Source organism: Anabrus simplex, chromosome 3, assembly GCF_040414725.1.
Source record: "Anabrus simplex isolate iqAnaSimp1 chromosome 3, ASM4041472v1, whole genome shotgun sequence".
NCBI classification, from domain to species: Eukaryota; Metazoa; Arthropoda; class Insecta; order Orthoptera; family Tettigoniidae; genus Anabrus; species Anabrus simplex.
Window position 1 is genome coordinate 348157355 of NC_090267.1, and position 22743 is coordinate 348180097.

At 41.1% G+C, this 22743-nt stretch overlaps 1 protein-coding gene across 1 annotated transcript in view; it reads right to left on the reverse strand.

Annotated features, from left to right (window-relative positions):
- Positions 1-22743, reverse strand: part of LOC136866806 (mucin-20) — a 561782-nt gene that overhangs the window by 102428 nt on the left and 436611 nt on the right. The window lies entirely within an intron of this gene.

The following is a 22743-nucleotide window of genomic DNA, read 5'->3' on the forward strand; positions in this document are numbered from 1 at the left end:
GGAGATACAGCCCTAAGAACTAAAACTTCCCGCCCGATTCCTCCAGATTAATTATCAGATCTGTTATGAAATAATTAAAATTTTCAGACACTCGGATTCGTGATTGGCCGATTAACACACATGGTTAGGCGCTCGTAAATAATAATAATAATAATAATAATAATAATAATAATAATAATAATATGGCCTCAGGTACGTATGCCGGAATTTTAACTTGATGCAATTTAGGCTGCCTGCACGCCAATTTCCGTTTTACTCTAAGCAACGCCAAAGAAAGCGGAACTCTGTTGGTTGTTCAAATTAACTCGTTACGTAAAAAAGTCTGTTACGAGAGATCTTTTACGTATTGACATCTTAAGGGATGGAGTGCCAGATTGACTTCTTTTCATCCTTCACAGATCAGACTACGATTGTCGGTTTTGAGTTCACAATCTTGGGAGCCAGAAGCCGACCCTCTACCACTGACTGATGGAGGGAGAAAAAACCATTATTATAGGTAACTATTTATGGTATTGAACCCACGATATCATACAACAGCCAGTAAAACACACAATTATTATCTCTATAAAAACGTTTCGGAATACTAAGAGGAAACAATAGTTACAAGGACTAAGGAGTGAGTAAAAAATCGCTCAGACACATCAACATCGAATACGGCAAAAGGTGGGACGAAGGCCTTCACGGTGAATCACTCGACGTGCTATTACGTACGACCAGACACTACAAACGTTGCAGTAATGATCCATTCCGAGAATGATCAAGCTGCACAACATATGGATCTGCAGGTCTTTGTTCGGACCTCACCTTGTTCACTTGAAATCTCCATGTTCCTCGAAGTTTGACAAAAGGAAAGTTCGAAACGTTTCCAAGTAAACTTTCATATAAGCGTTCAAATTATTTAACAAGCTTGCGATAAAGAGACGGGAAATTTGCATCTGTATGGTAAGGAAATGAGAGGCTGCCTAGGAAATGGTAAAGGCGTGTTCGGTTCACCCCGAGGGATATGGGTTCGAAACCCCGTCAGGAAGTCGAAAAAGTTATACATGAGTTTTCCACTTCTGAGAGGCACATGGCCCTCAAGTTCACTCAGGCTACACCAAGAATGAGTACCAGGTTCATTCCTGGGAGCAAAGACGACCGGGCGTAGAGCTAACGACTCTATTCACCACTTAGTGAGATAGTGGAAGACTTTACATTCTGCTGCCCCAAGGGCCTTCATGGCCTGTACGAGATGGCTTCGGTTTTATAAGAAAGAGAAAGGGCGGATTCAAACAAGCGCTACTATACTATACTATCATATCCTATCACAAGCTACGCGAACAACTGTTTTACATGATATCCAAATCGTAGCGACGTGACTTAACGGTGTAAGTATTGGAGTGAGAATACAGGATGTATCAAAACTAAACCGACAAAATAAATAAATAAATAAATAAATAAATAAATAAATAAATAAACAAATAAATAAATAAATAAATAAATAAATAAATAAATAAATAAATAAATAAATAAATAAATAAATAAATAAATAAATAAATAAATAATTCAGGGATGCTCTTCATGTTAAAAATAATGGTACCGAGCTCGATAGCTGCAGTCGCTTAAGTGCGGCTAGTATCCAGTAATCGGGAGGTAGTGGGTTCGAGCCCCACTGTCGGCAGCCCTGAAGATGGTTTTCCGTGGTTTCCCATTTTCACACCAGGTAAATGCCGGGGCTATACCTTAATTAAGGCCACGGCCGCTTCCTTCCACTACCTAGGTCTTTCCTATCCCATCGTCGCCATAAGACCCATCTGTGCGACGTAAAGCAAATAGCAAACAAGAAAAGCTTCCTTCCCATTCCTAGACTTTCCCATCCCACCGTCGCCATAAGACATATCTGTGTCAGTGCGACGTAAAGCAAATAGAAAAAAAAAAGAATAATGTTGTAATCGGAATTTTTTTTCCTTTTGGAGAAAGTAGCGTTGCTTTGTTAGCTCCGGGCACGCGATTCAAATTGAACTCACCGTATTTGCTATGGAGGAGCACAAGCAGCTGCCGTGCTTCAGGGAAGAGAAGAGGAGGAAGGGGAAGTGGGGTGTATGATGGAGACAGAGTTAATGCTCCACGCTAATGCCCAAGTTTCCTCGATCGACTCAACCAGAATTGTCCTTACAGGCAATATCCGCAGTTCGTTTATTAAACAGACGTAACTGCACACACAGTACAAGAACACACTATAATTAAGACACACTTGTCAGTCAAGGAATGCACCAGATCGTTTCTCCTTTCGTCTGATGGTCGCAGTAATGTCCTTTATTATTTAACATGCTCCACGATGGTGTGTTCCTTCGCTCACAACATTGTGAATGGACTGAAGTACTTAACGAAGGAAACAATACGTCCAATGGTTTGAATATGCCTCCCTCCTACTTCGATGCACAGTTCGCAACGTGTAGTCGTGACCTTTGGACTGTTCAGGATGTGTGGTGTGTCGCAACCGACCAGGAAAGTTGTCTGTGATATTGGTAGTTCTGCTCTTTCTATGGGGTTCGCACAGTAGTCAATTTGTGCAGAACAAACTGTACACTGCCTACTGGGGCTGGGAAGCCACTATGTGAAACGAAAGATAAACTTGTGCATTCGCAACGAGCATTGCCTCTGTCTCCCACTTCCCACTTCCCCTCCCTTCCCTCCCCTCCTCTGACGCACAGCAACAGGCACCGGCTTGTGCTCTGGCATAGCAAACACGGGAAGTGCACCGAGCTCGATAGCTGCAGTCGCTTAATTGCGGCCAGTATCCAGTATTCGGGAGATAGTAGGTTCGAACCCCACTATCGGCAGCCCTGAAAATGGTTTTCCATGGTTTCCCATTTTCACACCAGGCAAATGCTGGGGCTGTACCTTAATTAAGGCCACGGCCGCTTCCTTGCCACTCCTAGCCCTTCCCTGCCCCGTCGTCGACATAAGACCTATCTGTGTCGATGCGACGTAAAGCAACTAGCAAAAAAAAAAAAAAAGAAACGGGAATTGCGTCAATTTGAATCGCGCGTCCGGCAGTAAAAAAGCAACGTCATTTTCTCGAAAAGAAAAATTTTCTTCGCCAATCCTATTGCACCATCATTCTTAACATAACATGAAGAGTATCCCTGACATTTTTGTCGGTATAGTTCTGATAGATCCTTTATACACGGTGTCCGGTAAATGTTAAGGCAAGTTACAGGGGCATGAAAGTGTCCTGAAAAACAAACTTGACAAATTTTGTTTCAAAATCCTATGAGATGGAATTTCGAAGACATAGCCTGTTAAAACTGTGGTGAAGGTGGGGAGTTGTAAACGGTTGAGGCCGGCGCGTGGCACGTAATTGTTCAAGCAGTGGCTCCACTTGCCTGGTTTCTCCGTTGTGTATAGCAAAAGATGCCGGGAGACGATACGCACTACACGCGCGCGTTCGCTTTCCCAGGACTGATTTCAACACGACCACGTGAAAGTACTGTGCTATGTTGTCAAGTTAATTATTTTTTTTCTCCAAATGCACACAACGTAGACCAAGTTCAGAAGAAGAACAATCGTACAGCCTCGGCTAACTAGTTGCAGATGTTCTGAAGTAGTGTCGTCTAGGCTGCCTGCCTAACAATTTCGACATTCCGATTGTATAGCTGTCCAGCAAGGAATTCTACTGTATAGTTTCTAGTGTTTGAGTTAATGTAATTTTATCGGGTGACATGCTACTAGCAATGACACATAATGCCATTTTTACCACCATTTAAATATGGATCACTTCAGCTGGGATTGAACACGCAAACTTGGAATAAAGAGTCAAACACTCTAGAACTGATCTATTGAGGCAGTATGAGCCTTTGAACCTTGTTATCCGGGAGAGAGGTATGTTCATATTAGTATTATTATTCACTTTTGTAATGAGTTTGTTTATTACATTACGTTCAGTCTTAAAAAGCATTAATATGTGCCGGAAATATATCTTGGAAAGGACAACTCTGCGAACTTCCTTGTAAGGTAAACGCTAGAATACGCCGCTACCCAGTTTAGGAAAACATTAAGCTGATGACTACAACGTGCCTACGTACTAAAATAAAGCAATAAAGATGAAACAGCCAATGTATTTAAATTACCAGAATTTATCTCTGTAACAAAAATTATTCTTCTGTAGTGTCATCATTAGAGTTTGTAAATACTTGGCGTTTCAACTTTGAAGGATTTACAGAAGCAGTTCCGCATATAATGGACATTGTAATTGCGTGAAAAATGTCTCCTGGTGAAATACAAGCGTGTAGGTGTCGTTATTTCTTGTCGCTGAAGAACGCAACATGTAACAAGCGGACTGAAAGCAAACCAGTTTCTAGACAGACGCAATATATTTTGACAAGCGCCAAATAGCCACTCATATTTTACCTCGCGTGCTTTCGTCGGGAATAGCGTTTACATGTTCTGTGGCAGAGGAAGAAGAGGATGACAAAAAAGGGGAAAAGTGATTTATGAGTTGATATTTTATTTTTATTGCGATCAGGCCTATGCCTTCTGTATTTGATTTTTTTGGGCTGTACAGTGGAACTGCAATAACACGGATACTTCTCTCATCCGACCATATTCGTTTTGATATTATTTCTCTTTTCACAAACAGCAGGTCTTTTAATTTATACATGTTCAATGTTCATGTCAAAATAATTAAGGCACTTTTTATCGCTAAGCATTTAGTAAGTTTTAATTAAAAAAATAAAGCCACCTTCGTAGAGGACACGAAGGCACTTGGAGGAGTGGAAGGCATAGGCTTCCATTAACCGTAACAATGGCACCAAGTTGTGATAATTATGATTATTATGATGATGATGCCAACGGCCGTAGCCGTGTTGAAACACCCGATCCCGTGAGATCTCCGAAGTTAAGCAACATTGGGCGTGGTCAGGAGATGGATGGGTTGCCACGCGCTGTTGGTGGGGAGAAAGGAACTGGCCACTCTACCACACGTAAACTCCGGCTCAGGAACACCTCTGCGGAGGTTCGGACCTGCCTTCGGGCAGAATAACCCTTACGTATTATTATTATTATTATTATTATTATTATTATTATTATTATTATTATTATTGTTGTTTAAAGGGGCCTAACAGCTACGTCATCGGCCTCTAATGGTATGGGGTGCAACGAAATGAAAGGATAATTAAAACTTCAAAATGTATCCACTGACTAGGATCTAAAACGAATAATGATGAGAAATGACCACCACCATCATCATCATCGTCATCATGATCATCATCATATTCTAAAGGCGAAGCCTTGTCGCTGCAGCCACAGTTGTCTATCTTGAGCCAGTCTTTTCAACTCAGCGCAGGTCTTGCACTTCATCCTCAGAAGCAGGTTCTTGAAGTGAGACACTCTGGGTCGTCCTCTTCCTCTTTTTCCAGCAATTCTTCCTTCATTGATGTTACAAACGAACTCCTCATGCCGCAGAATGTGACCAATAGGTTTTTATTTTCCGCTTTTTAATTTCAGTTATCATATTCTGTTCTTCTCCTATCTCTCTAAGGACTTCGGTATTGCTCTTCATTTCAGTCCAACTTATCCTCTGCATTCTTCTCCAGATCCACATTTCAACTGCCTCTAGTTTCCTAATGTCCAGCTTTCGCAACCATACAGAAGCTAGCTCCATACAAAGGTTTTTGCAAAGGTCTTCCGAGTTTGAATATCTATATGTTTGTTGGCCAGCAGATGCTTTTTATCATGGAATGCTCTCTTTGCCATTGCTATCCTCTTCGTGACTTCTGATATGCTCCGATTATCACTCGTGATCTGGGTCCCTAGGTAGCAAAACTGTTTCACTAGTTCAATTATATCAAGGCCAATTTCTGAAGTGTTTCATTTGTGTTTCCTTGTATTAACATATTGTCATGGTTTTTGTTTTCCTTGTATTAATTTTGATGTTCCATTTGCCTAAGATTTCTGCTAATATATTGACCATTCTGTGCATACTTTTGCTGTTTCTGCTAGTATGACTATATCATCAGCAAATATTATAGACTGTACTTGTTTGCCATTTATCTTGATCCCAGTTGTTTTCTCCTTCATGAATGCGATGGCTTCTTCGATGAAAATAATGACAAAATTCAAATTCAGTGGATTCAGTCCAAAATGCCTTATTTTCTGAGACAAGTCAACGGCCCCTTATAATGGTACTAATCACGAACAACACACAATCCCGTGGTGTTCCACACATAGTCGTACTTATCACGAACAATGCACAATCCCGTTGTGTTCCTCACACAGTCGTACTAATCACAAGTAACGTAGACCCATGGAGTTCCTCCTATAGTGGTACTTCTCATAAGTAACGCAGACCTATTTTGAATACAGGGGAATCAACACAATTTAGAGCACCGCACGACACCCTCTCACCTATTGATATGAGTGTATGTAGTCGAGCTCGCCCGCCCTTCCGCCTCAGTGGGATGCACACGATGGTGCTAATCACAGGCAAAGCCCAGACCCGTGGTGTTCCTCACATAATGGTACTAATCGCAAGTAACGTCAACCCATGGTGTTTCTCAGGTAAAGGTACTGATCACAAGTACTGTAATGTCATGGTTCCAATTCCATCATCCATTGGTAGCATCTTTTAGTCGTCTCTTACGACAGGCAGGGGATACCGTGGGTGTATTCTTCGCCTGCATCCCCAGCTTACAGTGGATGGCACCAAGTGAGAGAGTAGTTAGCCTTATCCTCAGCCGCCTTTGTCCTTCAGAATTAACCTGGTATTCATTCTTCTTAAAGGCTGAGTGAACGTCAGGGCATGCCCTTAGTCTCGGCTAGGCAGACCCATTTAATTCAAGTTCTTAATATTTTATTTTAGAAATTACTAATCCCGGAGGTAACTTTGTTGGTAAATGTTGCACCCGAATTTGATGAGAAAATCACTTCGCATGAGTAGTAGTAGCAGCAGCAGCAGCAAACACTTTTTAGGACGACATAAAGTACTTACAGACTTTTTTTTGGCCTTCCTTTCTGACTACATTTCTTTCTGTGGATCTTCATTCTACCTTTGGTTCAAGTTGTTCCGGTCGCTTTTTTTCAGTTTGTCATTTTGGTCAACATGCCATTTGAAAATTTTGGATTTCAGAGTGTTTCCGATTTTATCCATTATTATTATTATTATTATTATTATTATTATTATTATTATTATTATTATTATTATTATCAGGAAGAAACTAGCAATACAATGGCTGACTTTAAAATTTATGAGACAGTGAAATGCTCAATGGGTTTACTACATGAACAATTACAGAATAAGATTTACCACTGAATAAGCAGTAAGAATGCAGTAACTACTTGGAGATTCTCCAAGCTTATTTGCACACTGTGGAATCCTGGATATCATTGGCTGTGCAATTTGAATTGCTGTATCCAAACATGGAGATGTTGTGACAGATGAATGGGGTTTGCTCAATCCCAGATAGCTTCTTGTTACACAGGAACATCCACCAAGACTAGAAGGCTAATTGCGTCATGCTCACAAATCAAATTACGGTTCGTAGATTACTGCACCTGTCACGATACTCAAGTCATGAATGGAAACCGGTTGGTTCATCTGCAGTTAAAGGAATCTCTCCGTAACGGATGCTTAGCGCAATTATACGACTAATACTTTGAAATTATCTCTAAGAAACTCATTGGCGTTTCTCTCAAGGCAAATGGTCATGAGCATTAGTGGATGAATTAATTTTAATGAAAAGATATTCTTACAATCTGCTTTAGATTGTCCCGACAGGAAAGGGCTGGGAGTGAGAAGGAAGCTACCGTGGCCTTAATTAATGTACAGCCACAGCATTTGCATGGTGTGAAAACTGGTGAATGAAAACTATATGGCAGTGGAACAGTAAAATATGATCCTACCTTACGACTATAACTAATTAACAAATTCTTTACAGAATTGGTCAAAATTTACAAGTGTATCCTCTCAAAACAAAAGGAAGGTTTATAGCTATATAAAGAGATGTGGCCGTCATTATTATCTTTACTCTGCCCTAGAACCAATTCTTTTCCCTGATTATATCAGTGATATTACCTCATCCAATAGCAGCTGCAGAAATTAATTGTATGCTGATGGTACACAGCTATACACACTAGAAGCCAGAGAAACTGACGGAATTGAGAATTTCGATAGTGTCTTACGAGAAATTTACGTATGTACTGACACGCAGAATAAATAACGTCAAGACTATAGCTGTAATAGCTTCTCAAACAAATTGTTCAAGAATTATAAACAACTTAATCTTATCAAAACTCTGCCTGGAAATTTATTTCAGTGAATCAATCACAGATCTCTGTATTAATATAAATGGGCACCTACATATTAATCAGCACATTAACAACGTTTTCAGAAATGTACCCTCAGCGCTTACCTCACTAAGAATATTTCGGGTCATATTTTTATATTATGTCGAATTTCTGATGTTTACGTTCTTCAAAATAATGTTTAAAGTGGTACTTGATATTTTAGCAACCGTATTTATGGCACTCAACCCAAAAATCACCAGAAAACTTTCATAATGTATGTAAAACAGGTATTAACCACTGCATCATGTGGGCGAGTCAGTGACTCTATCGAGTGATTCTTGAAGGATATTAATTCTTTCATAGATCATGTCGATTGTCTGTATGCTGGGCCTTACAATAAGCATATTGCGTTCATCTTTATATATTTATATATTTTGATATATATATATATATATAAATTGAACGCAGTCTGATATAAAATATTGTACGTTGCACGGGCTTATTCGTTACCAAAATTCCGGCGAAGCCGTAGTTTAAACATCCCAACTCATACGCAAAACATCACTTTAGGCCCTTCCAAAGGAAGTAACTACTGAGAGAACGCTTCATTTACATTTAGTAATAGTATTTAATATTAGCTTATTTCGCTTACAGTGACGCCATGTACAATGATCTGATGGTTATTCTTTGTACCGGAGGAACACGCGCCCCGCGCATTTAAATAAAGCGCCTTGTATAAGGCCATCTGTAACGTAAACCCTTAAACTACTAGTACAAGAAGTGTGGACATTTTTCGACAGATGTTTCTACTATCAATTTATGTTGTGCCCTCTGGAGTGAAGATGAACTATTAATTTTCAGAGTAATTTTGTATGTGAGGGTTTCCTAAACTGAACTGTTTATAGTTTGTTTTCGGTGTTCAAAAGTTATCAACGCTTCTTTCTCTTCCCGCCAACTTAAGGCGTTGGTCAATCAAAATTTTTGTACATTTATTTATGTACCAATCAAACTTTTCTGATATTTATTAAATTAACCAATAAGAACTCGGGGGGGGGGGCGGTTCAGGGCCTTGGCCTAGAGTTTTCTGGAACTTTCCTCTCCGCTATAAAAGCCAAGGGCTGGTGAGCCATGTTGTCTTTGTGACCGCTCCAGTCTAGAGGGTGTTCGTAACGGAGGCGAGAGCTGCCTCATCCATCTTCGAGAGGTCCACCAGCTCAAGGTAATGGCAGATTCCGACTAACATATGATAGTCTTTCAAAGTTAGCTCGAGGGGAATGTTTCAAATCTTTAAAATGCAAGTTTTATTTTCTCAAATGTAAATTTCAACCTTTAAATGTAAATTCCAAACAAGTCGAAGAACTCCACCGAAATCAGAACATACAGAGTGAGGTACCCTCTTGTATTCCCTCTCAATTTGATATTGATGTGACTATGATTTTGCAACCTTTAAAATCTGTCTAGTAATTTCTGTAACTTAAATATTTTTCTCCATTCAGCCACCTCCGTAGTATAGGCTTAGCCTCTGTAACGTCGGGCCATAAGCACAAATAGGGTTTTGTGTATTTCGTGTAAATTTCAAGGAGTGCAAATGTCCGCCTCCTCACCATTTTGATTTTCGGCCGGTAACTTTAACCTTTTGTTTTTACCAAACGCCATGTACAATGGGTACTTGTTACCCCTGTTTAACTCTATTTCATTCATTCGTGTTAAATATATCCAACTGTTGAGCATTTAAGGCAGTGAATACTGTTTAATTTTGTGAATTTTCGGAAATAGACTCCTAAAGTGTAAATCTGTAGAGCAAAGATGCTCTTCCACTGATGTAAAAATTGGGAGATCCGTCTCCTTGACTGTTGATTGAAAGGAGCAGTAGTGCTGAGGTAAAATTTGTAATTAGGGAGCTTCAAGCTCATACTGTTAATTTACTGTTATCTGATTACTCGTGACCTCTCTAAATTGTTCCTCCAGCTTACGAGCTAAGTTTTGTACCCGATTTGTTACCAGCTTAGCAAGTTTAAAATTTAAAATTGGGAAAGAATAAAAAAGCATGTGATAGTCTTTCAAAGTTAGCTCCAGGGGAAGGTTTTAAATCTTTAATTATGTAACTTTTATTTTATTTTCTCAAATGTAAATTTCAAGCTTTAAATGTAAATTTCAAACAAGTCGAAGAACTCCACCGAAGTCAGGAAATAGAGTGTGAGGTTGTTTTATTTTTCCTTAAAGCTTTATTTTCTCCATAATGAAGGCTAATTTCCTCATCTGAAAATCTGCTCGATGTCATTCCTTTGTAAGCTAACTCGTACAAGACCATGCATCCTTTCTTGTGAATTGCTAAATAAATGTTAACAGTAAATCAGCAAATGATAATTATACTTTTAGGATTATCCACTTTGCTCAACATTTTAAATCCAAGCAGTTCTTTAACAGCCCTAGACCAACTAAACAGCTGATGCCCAGACAGATAGTCTCTAGGAAATGACGTGGCTAGCGTAACGGCTTACTCAGTGGGCCTGCTTGGCTCTTCCGACTGTTCCTTGCGTCCCACATCAGGAACTCCTAAAGTACCTCAAGAAACGGACTGAACGCCGTTCCATCCGTCAAATCACGACTAAGGACGTTCAACGAAACGGGAATCTGATCTGGGGTTGATAAGCCAGCCATAATTAGAAGGCAAATTGATGGCACGTTTAATACAGTTTTATGTCGCGGTAGTTTCACTAATGAAGGCAGTACACTTTGCGAGGAGTATCTATAAATGGAGTAAGCAGCCTATTAACCAGTCAATTAAGAGCGTCGGTATTATTTAGAGTTTACGCTTATCCTTAGAGAGATGTATGCAGCCGACATTAAAACTAAAAGAATTGCAACGAATTAGGAACTCACATAAGAATTAATTGTCAATTTGTCATACAGTTGAGAGGTCGTGTGGGTGTAGAATACGACCGGCGCGCCTAGTTATGTATTCAACTACTGCAATTAACGACACAGTATATTGTAACCGAGCTGCTTAGTTGCTGATCAAGAAAAAAGATTGCTTTCACAGGTTCGCAGTCACTCACCATTCTATTCCTACAGCGTCCGCCATCTACCACACTAACACAACACCCCACCAGAACTCATGTGCGAACTGTGTAGCACATACGGAATTTGCCATGTTTTACGACAGGATGCCCTTCCTGACGCGAATCCTACGTGGGAAAATATATTCCGTATTGCGCGTTTTTCTGGTGGTTAGTAAAATTGTGTTTTTATGTGTATGAAGAGTACTTTGGTACAAATACCCAGTCCCAGAGTCAGAGTAACTCACCAGACGAGAATAAAATCCCTGATCCGGCCGAGAATCGAGCCCGGAACCATTTAAACTGAAGACCTCAATGATGAGCATTCATCCGAGAATAATAATAATAATAATAATAATAATAATAATAATAATAATAATAATAATAATAATAATAATAATACCGGGCGAGTTGGCCATGCGGTTACGGGCGCGCAGCTGTAAGCTTGCATCCGGGATATAGTGGGCTCGAACCTCACTGTCGGCAGCCCTGAATGTGGTTTTCCGTGGTTTCCCATTTTCACACCAGACATTTGATGGGGCTGTACCTTAATTAAGGCCACGGCCGCTTCCTTCCCACTCCTTGCCCTTTTCTCTCCCATCTTCGCTATAAGACCTATATGTGACGGTGCGTCGAAAAGCAAATAATAATAATAATAATAATAATAATAATAATAATAATAATAATAATAATAATAATAATAATAATAATAATAATCTCTTTAGTTTAAGCTATGTAAAAACCAAACCAAACCCCATGGCGCAATAGCCCCAAAGGATCATGATCTACCAAGCAACCACTGCTCAGCCGAAGGGCTGCAAATTACGAGGCGTCGTGTGGTCAGCATTACGAATCCTCTCGATCACCATATCACCGTCAGGTGGGTCATCAAAATTGTAATCACGCAGGCTGAGTGGACAACCAGCCCTCAGAATCAGGAGAAAATCCCTGACCTGACCGGGAATCGAACCCCGGAACTCCGTGTAAGAGGTAAGCTACTCCTCTATTCTCTAACTCACTCTCGCTCGTTCTTCTTCTTCCGAGAATACTGCGTTTGTTCTTCTTGGTTTCCCTTCGGATGGATCTTTCACCTCTGCAATCTTCGTTCGGAAAATGTTTCTTCGCTATGTCGTCATTCTTGATCTCACATTTTCATATCCCTATGGAGTTCTTTCACTCATGGAACTTTGTTTTTCTGTTCTCTTGAAAGCCTTTGCCTGCTAACTTTTGGGTCTCATTGCTGTAATAATAGTGATATTGGTATTACATCCCACTAACGACTTCATGGTTTTTGGAGACACCGAGGTGGCGGAAAGTTTGTCCCGCAAGAATTATTCTACGTTCCAGTAAATCTACCCGCAAGAGATTGGCATATCTGAGCACCTTCAAATACTACTAGAGTAAGAACCGGACCCACCAACTTCAACTCAGAACACCAGCGCTCAAACATTCTGAACCACTCAGCCCAGTTCCATTTACGTTTATGTCCACAGATTGCATTCTCCTTTTCTTTGCGGTCGAGACATTTCCAAACTTTCCGTATATATTCATTTCTCGTCTCAAGGGGAATGTAAATTTATCTGCTTTAAGTTTTGGGTCCCAGGATCTTCTTTTGAAATCTTTCTTTCTTTCCTATTCTCGAGACTCTCTACCTGTTCATAATCATTGATGTGTGTGAATATTCTGAGTACTGTACTGCAATAGCGGAATATGGCATGAGAAGAAAATAATTCAGATTTGTATATCTTCTAGTATCATCCAAATGTTATTTCTCCCTTACTTCGAAAGATGCCTGTTCCTCGATGTTTGGGATCGGATTTTCACATTATTATTATTATTATTATTATTATTATTATTATTATTATTATTATTATTATTATCATCTGATTTACATCAATGTTAAACAAACAATTTCACTCTAACCCTCGAAAGCAAAGGAGCACCTAATGGAGGGGGGGGGCTGGGGAGCGGTTTTTATAAATCAGGATGCTATAAGAAACGGATTTGGCTTCATTGGGATGCTGCCTCAGAAAATGTAATGTGTTTTGTTCGTCTGCAAGCTAAACAGCTGAATTCATAATTTACATCTAGGACACGTTTGACGATAAAACGGAAGAGACCGAGCTCGATAGATGCAGTCGCTTAAGTGCGGCCAGTATCCAGTATTCGGGAGATAGTAGGTTCGAACCCCACTGTCGGCAGCCCCGAAAATGGTTTTCCGTGGTTTCCCATTTTCACACCAGGCAAATGCTAGGGCTGTACCTTAATGAAGGCCACGGCCGCTTCCTTCCCACTCCTGGCCCTTTCCTGTCCCATCGTCGCCATAAGACCTATCTGTGTCGGTGAGACGTAAAGCAACTAGCAAAAAAAAAAAAAAAAAACGGAAGAGAAACACAAAGACATTATTTATGTTATTCAAAATGTTAAAAACTTCTTGCTGAGACCAAAGAACAAAAGACATTCCCACAAAAATATATTGTACATTTCGTAGACACTTCTGTTTCCAGCTGGTATAGCTACTAGCGATATTCAAAGAGAGGTAACGGCGAACAGTAAAATATTCAAGGCATCTGCATCAGAAGCACACCTTCTCTTCGGGCACTTCTCTGCATTACCGAGGCGTACATGTAGGAATAGCTTCCTCCAAACAACCATCAGTCGTAAGTGGAAGCAAATACAGCTACGATCAAAATATGAAAAGAAAGAATGAATGAAATCGAAGGGAAAGTTCCTTTCTGGTCAAAAGGAAGACTGGTTAATTTGGAAGTCACTCAACAGACTTCGAACAAGAGTTGGCAGAACTGATGATGATACTTGTTTAAAGTGGCCTAACATCTAGGTCATCGGCCCATAAGTTGGTAGAATTAATCTGAATTTGTGGGAATATTATTCGTTAATTCCTCTGTGATTCTGCATAGCTAAAGGCAAATCAACCCCTTTGTAAACGAACCTCGCGCCTGCCAATATGCACTATGGAAGACCTAATCTCACCATCAGCCATACCTAATGCTACTACCGTCGTCTGTTACCGGGCAAAAATAATTTAATAGGTATAGAAAATATAGCTTACCCACAATCCTATATTTACCTCATAGTTGTACACAAATATCTGTACATAACTCATTATGTATTACTCTGATTACATCATTCTGTCGTAATTCAATATTTTATAATCTTACGTTTTGCAGTTACCTCTATGTAATTTGCTGAGTAGATGTACGATGTAGTAATTGTGTATAAATAAAAAGGTTAGCATAGGATAGGGTAGCGTGGAGAACTTCACCAAACCAGTCTATGAACTGGTTTTCCCAAAAACATGATCGGGCGAGTTGGTCATTAGAGGCGCACGGCTGTGAGTTTGCATCCGGGAGATAGTGGGTTCGAATCCCACTGTCGGCAGCCCTGAAGGTGGTTTTCCGTGTTTTCCCATTTTCACACCAGGCAAATGCTGGGGCTGTACCTTAATTAAGGCCACGGCCGCTTCCTTCCAACTCCTAGGCATTTCCTATCCCATCGTCGCCATAAGACCTATCTGTGTCAGTGCGACGTAAAGCCAATAGCAAAAAAAAAAAAAAAAAGAATTTGTGTCAGAGTAGTACAGTAACTTATATTTAGTTATATCTGTACAATACGGTACTTCTGACGCAAGTAAAGAAAGATAAATTTGTTTTGTAGTCTTATGAGTATAATCTGTTTTAAACTGTATTTGCTTTACGACTCAGCGACACAAATAGGTCAATGGAATAGAAAAGGACTAGGAGCGGGGAGGAAGCGGCCGTGGCCCTAATTATTGGACAGCCCATTTGCTGGTGTGAAAATGGGAAAACACGGAAAGCCATATTCGGTATTAACCACAGTGGGATTCGAGGCCACTATCTCCCGAATGCAAGCTGATAGTTGCGTGACTCAAACCGCGCGGCAAATTTGGATATTACAATGATGTACTGATATTTACAGTAAAGATATTTACAAAAACGTATTAAAGTTAAAAGACAGATTACTGTTACTAAGCCATTAAGAAACAGTGCTCTTAAGATCCATATATATGGTTCCTAAATACCGTATATAAATACGTCTGAATGCAATTAAAGCAACTGGTGTCACAAAGTCAAACATTTTGGAGAAATTTAAGAATAGTCCCTCTCTCCCACATCATTAAACCAATGGCAGTCATGTATTCGAAATATATTTCTCGGAAGTATTCAATAATAGGTTCACGGGAAAGTCTTTTCTCCGTCAACTTTTTCAGGTTTGCTTTCGTAGGTCACAAATCTGATGTTGGGGAGTATGACATACAAATGTGCTGAATGTGACTGAAATACGATTATGTCAGCCATTCCATTGTTGTTATCGGTGGAGAGGCCATGTACCTCTTCATACATGTAAACCATTTCTCCCTCAACGCATCGGCGATGGATGATCCCGCTGTATGATGACGCGTGTTCTCGGATCCATTTGTTGGCTGAAGTGTGCTGCTTAAACAATACTTCTGTGCTATTTCTTACTCCAGTTCTCGAAAGATTTTAATCTTAACTCCTTGCGTTCCTTACGCATGTCTATGTTGCCCCATCGGTCATGAATCACCGTAGTTTTTGTCACATTCAATTCGGCCAGTCTTGATGAAATTTCACCCGAAAGTCTTTCCGAAGAATTCAAGGATGGATGGTTGATTTCAGTACAAGATGACATGAATTAATATGCTGAACTTACGCAGGCCCTTCAGCATTGTGACCGCGTGAAACATATTAGGTATATCAGACGGAAGGTGTAATATTTCTTTTGAGCTTTTCTTATAATAATATCAGTGTCGTATATAAACTTCTGTGGAATGTTATTTGGGGGCACTCAAAACAAGTGTATTATTATTATTATTATTGTTGTTATTATTATTATTAACTGTAGCCCGCCTGGTGGCCATGATCGTTAAGGCGCTGAAGTCTAAAAACGGTCTAACACCGAGGTTAGCCGGTTCGAGTCCCGTTGGTCGAAAAAATTTTCACCATCAGAATGTTGGCCGGCAGGGTAGGGGAGGTGGTGGTATACAATTTCTAATCACTAGATTGCGTGCCAAAAGCCTGGATTAAATTCCAAACCTCTCCGCAGTGCTCATATGGAGTGAGGGCATATGACGCTGTTGATGGTGATTCGTCCGTCGGATGGGGACGTTAAGCCTTGAGCAGACCCCTTTGTGCTATTCGACAGGAGTAGGCTATGTGCCGGCACCGGGTTTCACCCTCTCCCTACTATCATATATCACGTCATTCATTTCATCTCTCATTAACTCCTCTGATGAGGTTGACGTCAGGAAGGGCATCCGGTCATAAAAAACCGCCACGACAAATTCATCTCACCTCATACCCGACCCCGTAGGGAAACGGGACAAGGGTTGGACAAACATTATTATTATTAACTGTATAAATTTAAATTCTTGGCAGACTCCTTGGATGAATGGTCAGACTTGAGGCCCTCGGTTCATAGCGTCCCGGGTTCGATTCCCGGCCAGGTCAGGGATTTTAATCACGTGTGATTAATTCTTCTGACTCGTGGACTGCTTTTTGTTTCTCCGAACACTCTCCTCTTCATACTCACACAACACACCACACTACCAACCACCACCGAAATTCACAATAATAATTACATCCCTCCACATAGGGTTGGGGTCAGGAAGGGCATCCGGCCGTAAAACAATATACCCACATGTGCGACACAGTTCGCACCCGCGACCCCGCAAGGTTTGGAAAAATCTGTAGGAGAAGAGGAAGAAGAAGAAGAAGAAGAAGAAGAAGGTGTACAAATTTAAATTTCTCATTACTTGAGGGCGGTAGTCCCATCATCTCACAATAAATTCGTCGCCATAAGACCTGTCTGTATCGGTGCGACGTAAAACAAATTGGAAAAAGAATTACAATAAATGCCCCCAAAATTTGCCTTAACTGAATGGCCCTGATAATGAGTGTATCACCTGTCATCTGCTGCTCTGAAAGAGTGAGATAGCTGTTTTTGCGCTCACCACAGGGAGACGTGTATGGCATTTCGCACCTGCTACGTCATTTGCTCTAGTTTACACCTCGTACCTTGTAGCCTGAGGCAAATCTGTCCTCCCCACCCCTCCTCCTCACCCCCTCCCCTACCGCCAACATGATCATAGTCCAAGGTATGTAGGTAATTAATTCCACAGCACGTTCAAAGCTCTCGTCATGTAATGAATTTCCTTCTCTCACGAAAGCAGTTCCAACTCAAAATCTCATCTTGCAAAACTAAACTAAAATGCAATAGAATGTGTACTGGTGTTGAAAAACAACTCACGTATACTGGTCAGCTTCAATTCCTCTCAATTCATTCTCACGGTTCAGATTCAAATGCTCGGAAAGTGTCAACCACACTGCAGGTGTTCTAATTTATCCTCAAATTTGTTTTCCACTCTCTGCACTTCGTTTAGCGAACGCTCTGTGTCGTCTACTCTAGATCGACAAATTACAGTTCTCGAGCACAGAGATACGTAGAGAAGCAATATTGGATTATATGTTAACAGAAGGTACCTGGCTTCTCTTCTTGTACCAGGCACGAATGATGATAATTACGATGATGACGATAATGAATCTACTATGTGGTTGTAAAGGGGTCGGTGTATCGGGTATTCCTTACTGAGCCAGTAAATTTAATGGTAAGCTAAGTCATCTTAAGCACTTTTGATTGTCAACCAACTATGAAGGGATTAGATGCTACAATTCTGACAACAACAACAAAAACAACAACATAAACAAAAATAATAATAATAATAATAATAATAATAATAATAATAATAATAATAATAATAATAATAATAATAATAATAATCTAGTCACTGGTCCTACTAACTACTATTACGGTTTTAAGGGAAGCCGAGGTGATAAAATTTGTCCCGCAGGAATTTTTTCACGTGCCGCTAAATTTATCGATATGATGCTGCTGTATATGAGCACTTTCAAGTATTATCAGACTGAGATGGGACTTAATCCACAACCTTGCGCTCACAAAGCCAGCGCTTTACCACCTGAGACACTGAGATCGACTCTTACAGGTTTAAGTGGAGTATTATTTCTTGTTTTTTTCGAATGGGCCTACATGGAACCACGCTTGTTCAACTACAGGCATCTGATCTTTGCCCAGATTCCTCTCCTCTTCTCACGGTATAGTTAGTTCCTTTCTTTCCGCTGACAAAGTGGTATTTTTTTTTCTTCAGGGGATTTTCCTGAAACACATTTTTCAGGATTTGTCTCACACTCAGACTGTTTTGTAAGCTTTTTTAAATTACACAGATAGGTCTAATGGCGATGACGGGATAGGGAAGGGCTAGGAGTGGAAAGGAAGCGCCCGTGGCCTAAATTAAGCTACAGCCCCAGCATTTACCTGGTGTGAAAATGGGAAACCACGAAAAATCATCTCCAGGGTTGTCGCCAGTAGTATTCGAACCCAATATCTCCCAGATGCAAGATCCCAGATGCACGCCCCTAACCGCACGGTCAACTCGTCCGGTGAAAACCATCTTCAGGGCTGCCGACAGCGGGGTTCGAACCCAAGATCTCCCGAATGCAACTTGATAGCTACGTGACCCAAACGGCGTGGGTACTTCCTCGGTTGTTTTGAAAGTCTGCCAGCCCCAGTTCTTATACAGGGTGTTTCTATATTCCCATTACAGACTTTAAGGGCTTGCAGTGGGGACCAAGACGGTAAAGTTTAGCACAGGAACTTGTGTCCGGAAACGTACCGTCTTCCCGCTACTCGTAAAAAAAACCCACCACAGTATACGTTCAAATTTCCCGCATTGTCGGCGCCACTGACTGGAGTACGTACGTCAGTGAGCGATCACGCGTTGTCTTATACCCCTACAGGTTTGTTGACATTCCATGTCATTCATATGAGTGTGTGATCCGCACGGATGCCTGTTGTACCTGCTGTTGTGCTTGTGATTCTTTACCACGTACACAGCAGTAAGCTGTACGTACAGTACTGCACCAAAAATTTGCGCAATAGTGGATAGGTCGTGGTGGCCCGATTACTTGGCCCGCACATTTACCCGACTTGACACCGCTAGACTACTAACTGTGGAGTCACATGAAAACTTGATTTACGAGACCACTGTGGAATCCGACGAAGACCTACTGACGCGGGTTATGGCTGCGGCGGATGTTGGAGGACCAGGGATTGGTGGCCGTGTGTACGAGAACATGATACGTAGGTACCGTGTCTGTGTTGACGTCGGTGGTCGTCACATCGAGCCCCACCTATAATTGGACCCAGACGACAAGCAGCAGGAGTCTGACAGAGCGCCGAAAATGCGGGAGCTGTGAAAGTGTGCGGGTAGCAGGAAGACGGTACGTTTCCGGACATAAGTTCCTATGATAAACTTAACCGTCTCGGTCCCTACTGCAAGCCCTCAAAGTCTGCAATGGGAATTTAGAAACACCCTGTATATCCTACTCAGTCTCCGTCTTCCAGAGATTTCCTTCTTTTGCCACAAGTTAAATAGGCGGTTGGTCAGTCTGTTGGGAGAGAGTGTTGCCACATGACCATAGTGGATTTCAATATATCTGTTTAGCTCCCTCCATGAATCAATGGTAGAGTGTCCGCCTCTGAATCCTAAGAACACGCGTTCTTACGCTCATGACCATTTAGTACTCCATGTGGTACAACGCTGGCAAGTAAAAGATCTCTGGTGAGAATTTATGTTTACCTGACTAAATCAAATTAACTAGAAGACAGCCGTAGATCGCCCAACAGAGATCTGCTTTCTCTGCCATTTGGAAGGGTTGAACAGAACGTTGAAATGGCTAACAGCAATGCTTTAGAACTAGGCGCGGCACACGAAGAAGAATCCGTGAAGTCGGTTTGCCATGATTCACTATTTCCATATCAGGCAAATGCAAGGGCTGTATTTTAATTAAGGAAACGGACGCTACGGACTATAAACAAGCAACAAAACTCTATTCTAAACGCCACTTGATTACAATCAGTGCGATATTTAGAGCTATGTGGCATGTATTATACGAGGGAATGGTGTCATCTAATCACTGCTACTCCAGATGGCGTTAACGGTGAGATAATTATCATCTTTTAGGCCGCCGCAACAGAATGGCAGACCACTGCCGAATCATAAACAGTAGCTGCCTATACATTACGAACGTACAAATTTAAAAGATTATCTCTTTGAGATTAGAAAGAGAAAACGAATTATTTAATGGGAAGAAGAGTTGATTTCATTGGACAAGATAACGATCAAAACACCTGCTTATGCTGCTTCGAAGCGAAGCAAAAATTATAACAACAAAAATAAAACGAGCAGCTTCATACGATGTATATTCCATACTTTCCGACTGTAAGTGGTAAAGACGAGTGCTCTGCAGTCTGCTGCTATAGATTTGTTCGTAGACGGACTTCCTTCTTCTTAGGGTCAAGAGATTATTTAATGCCACTTTTCCATTCTTACCAAGAGTTGGTGTAACTCCCACGTTCAGGCTGAGAGTCGAGTGGCCGAACCACTGTCAGCGCGGCGCGAAATGAATGTAAAATGAACACTTGTTCTTTTAAATTTCTTTCACCGACATCAAATGATTAATGTGGGATATTTTTAATGATGGAAATTACTCGTTATAGGATTCCTCTACGCTAATTAACCGTGGACCATAGATGTGATAAAGATGAACTTATTTGAGATGTGGTGCTGGAGAAGAATGCTTCGCAATCCTCTGCCAGCGTTTCATACCACAAGAAGCTGAGCACCAGTATCAGTCTATCTGCAGTTTGTCAACAAAGAATTCTCCATTTCCAATAAAAAAATGTCGTATGGCTTTTAGTGCCGGGATATCCCAGGACGGGTTCGGCTTGCCAGATGCAGGTCTTTCTATTTGACACCCGTAGGCGACCTGCGCGTCGTGATGAGGATGAAATGATGATGGAGACAACACATACACCCAGCCCCCGTGCCATTGGAATTAACCAATTAAGGTTAAAATCCCCGACCCGGCCGGGAATCGAACCCGGGACCCTCTGAACCGAAGGCCAGTACGCTGACCGTTCAGCCAACAAGTCGGACTTCATTTCCAATTAAGGCGTGCCAGTCCAACTGATAAGCCCAAATGGCACGCCCTGGGTGAAACGTCACACACACGCGCGCGCTGCATAATAACTCAAACGCTTGGTTCTTTTGCAGTGAATTCACGAATTCTTTGGTCACTGTCTAGAAAGATATATAATCCTAGAAAATGTTCCTGGGACCGGGAATATGGACGAGATCCAACGTGTAGGACAAACTGTATAAAACATGTTACTAGGACATCCCTCACACAAACAACTCATTTGAAGAAGACTGGAAAGGATGGAAACTTATACAGAGAAATCTTCTCAGAAATCACGATCCTCGCGGTTGAGGGAACGATGAGAAGAAAAGGAAAGATCGTAAAAGAAACAAATGTCGATTTCGCACTGGAACAAATGAAATTTAGCGTTACTAAAACCAGCTGCGACTTCAGTCTAGGTGTATGATCTGGATTTGCTACAAAAGCCCTGAAGGTGGGAGCATAGACGACATCAGCGGTATCTCCTGCCCGTAGAAAGAGCCAACCAAAAAAGGTGGAATTCTTAGAGGGTCTGACCTGCGAGCGTAGAGCAGTACCCACGGAGCCCTAGCTTAGTCCGGCATTTCCTCACTTACTTGCGCCAGACAACACTTTCTCGTCATTTCTTTTCTCCTGGTTACCTAGCTGCACTTACCCGCAATATAACGTTGCGAATAAAACGTTATTTGACAGGACTAATTTCATTTAGGATGGCCCAATTAGTACACACACACGCTGAACACGTATCGCTCGACAATAACAGCATTCCTCCAACACTCTTCACGAAGTCACTCTCTCAGTACTACTCTCCAACAACACAACTACATTCCACGACGACGACGACGACACTGACACTTCACCACAATCTCAATACACTCAGCTCTGCTCCAGCAACACACACTACTATGTTAGCGGCGAGCTTGAGCTTGCTTTTAAATGCCTGGTGATGAAGTTCTGGTATCTTCGGGGAGCTCTCTTCTTGCATCGCCTTCCAGAAAGTCCAAGGAGACGCCAGACGAAAGGCACGATGCAAGGAGAGACCGTTAGATGCCCTCAGTCCGGCTGGGAGATCTCCGGCCTGACTCACTCATTATCTCTAGGAAATACCGAAGGCGCTTTTAGAGTGCTGGCAGTTGCATGAGCACTATAATAATAATAATAATAATAATAATAATAATAATAATAATAATAATAATAATAATAATAATAATAATAATAATAATAATAATAATAATAATAATAATAATAATAATAATAATAATAATAATAGTTCAACACGCAAGCAAGCTTGTAGTTTTACGTGATTGTTGACACAACGGGACCTC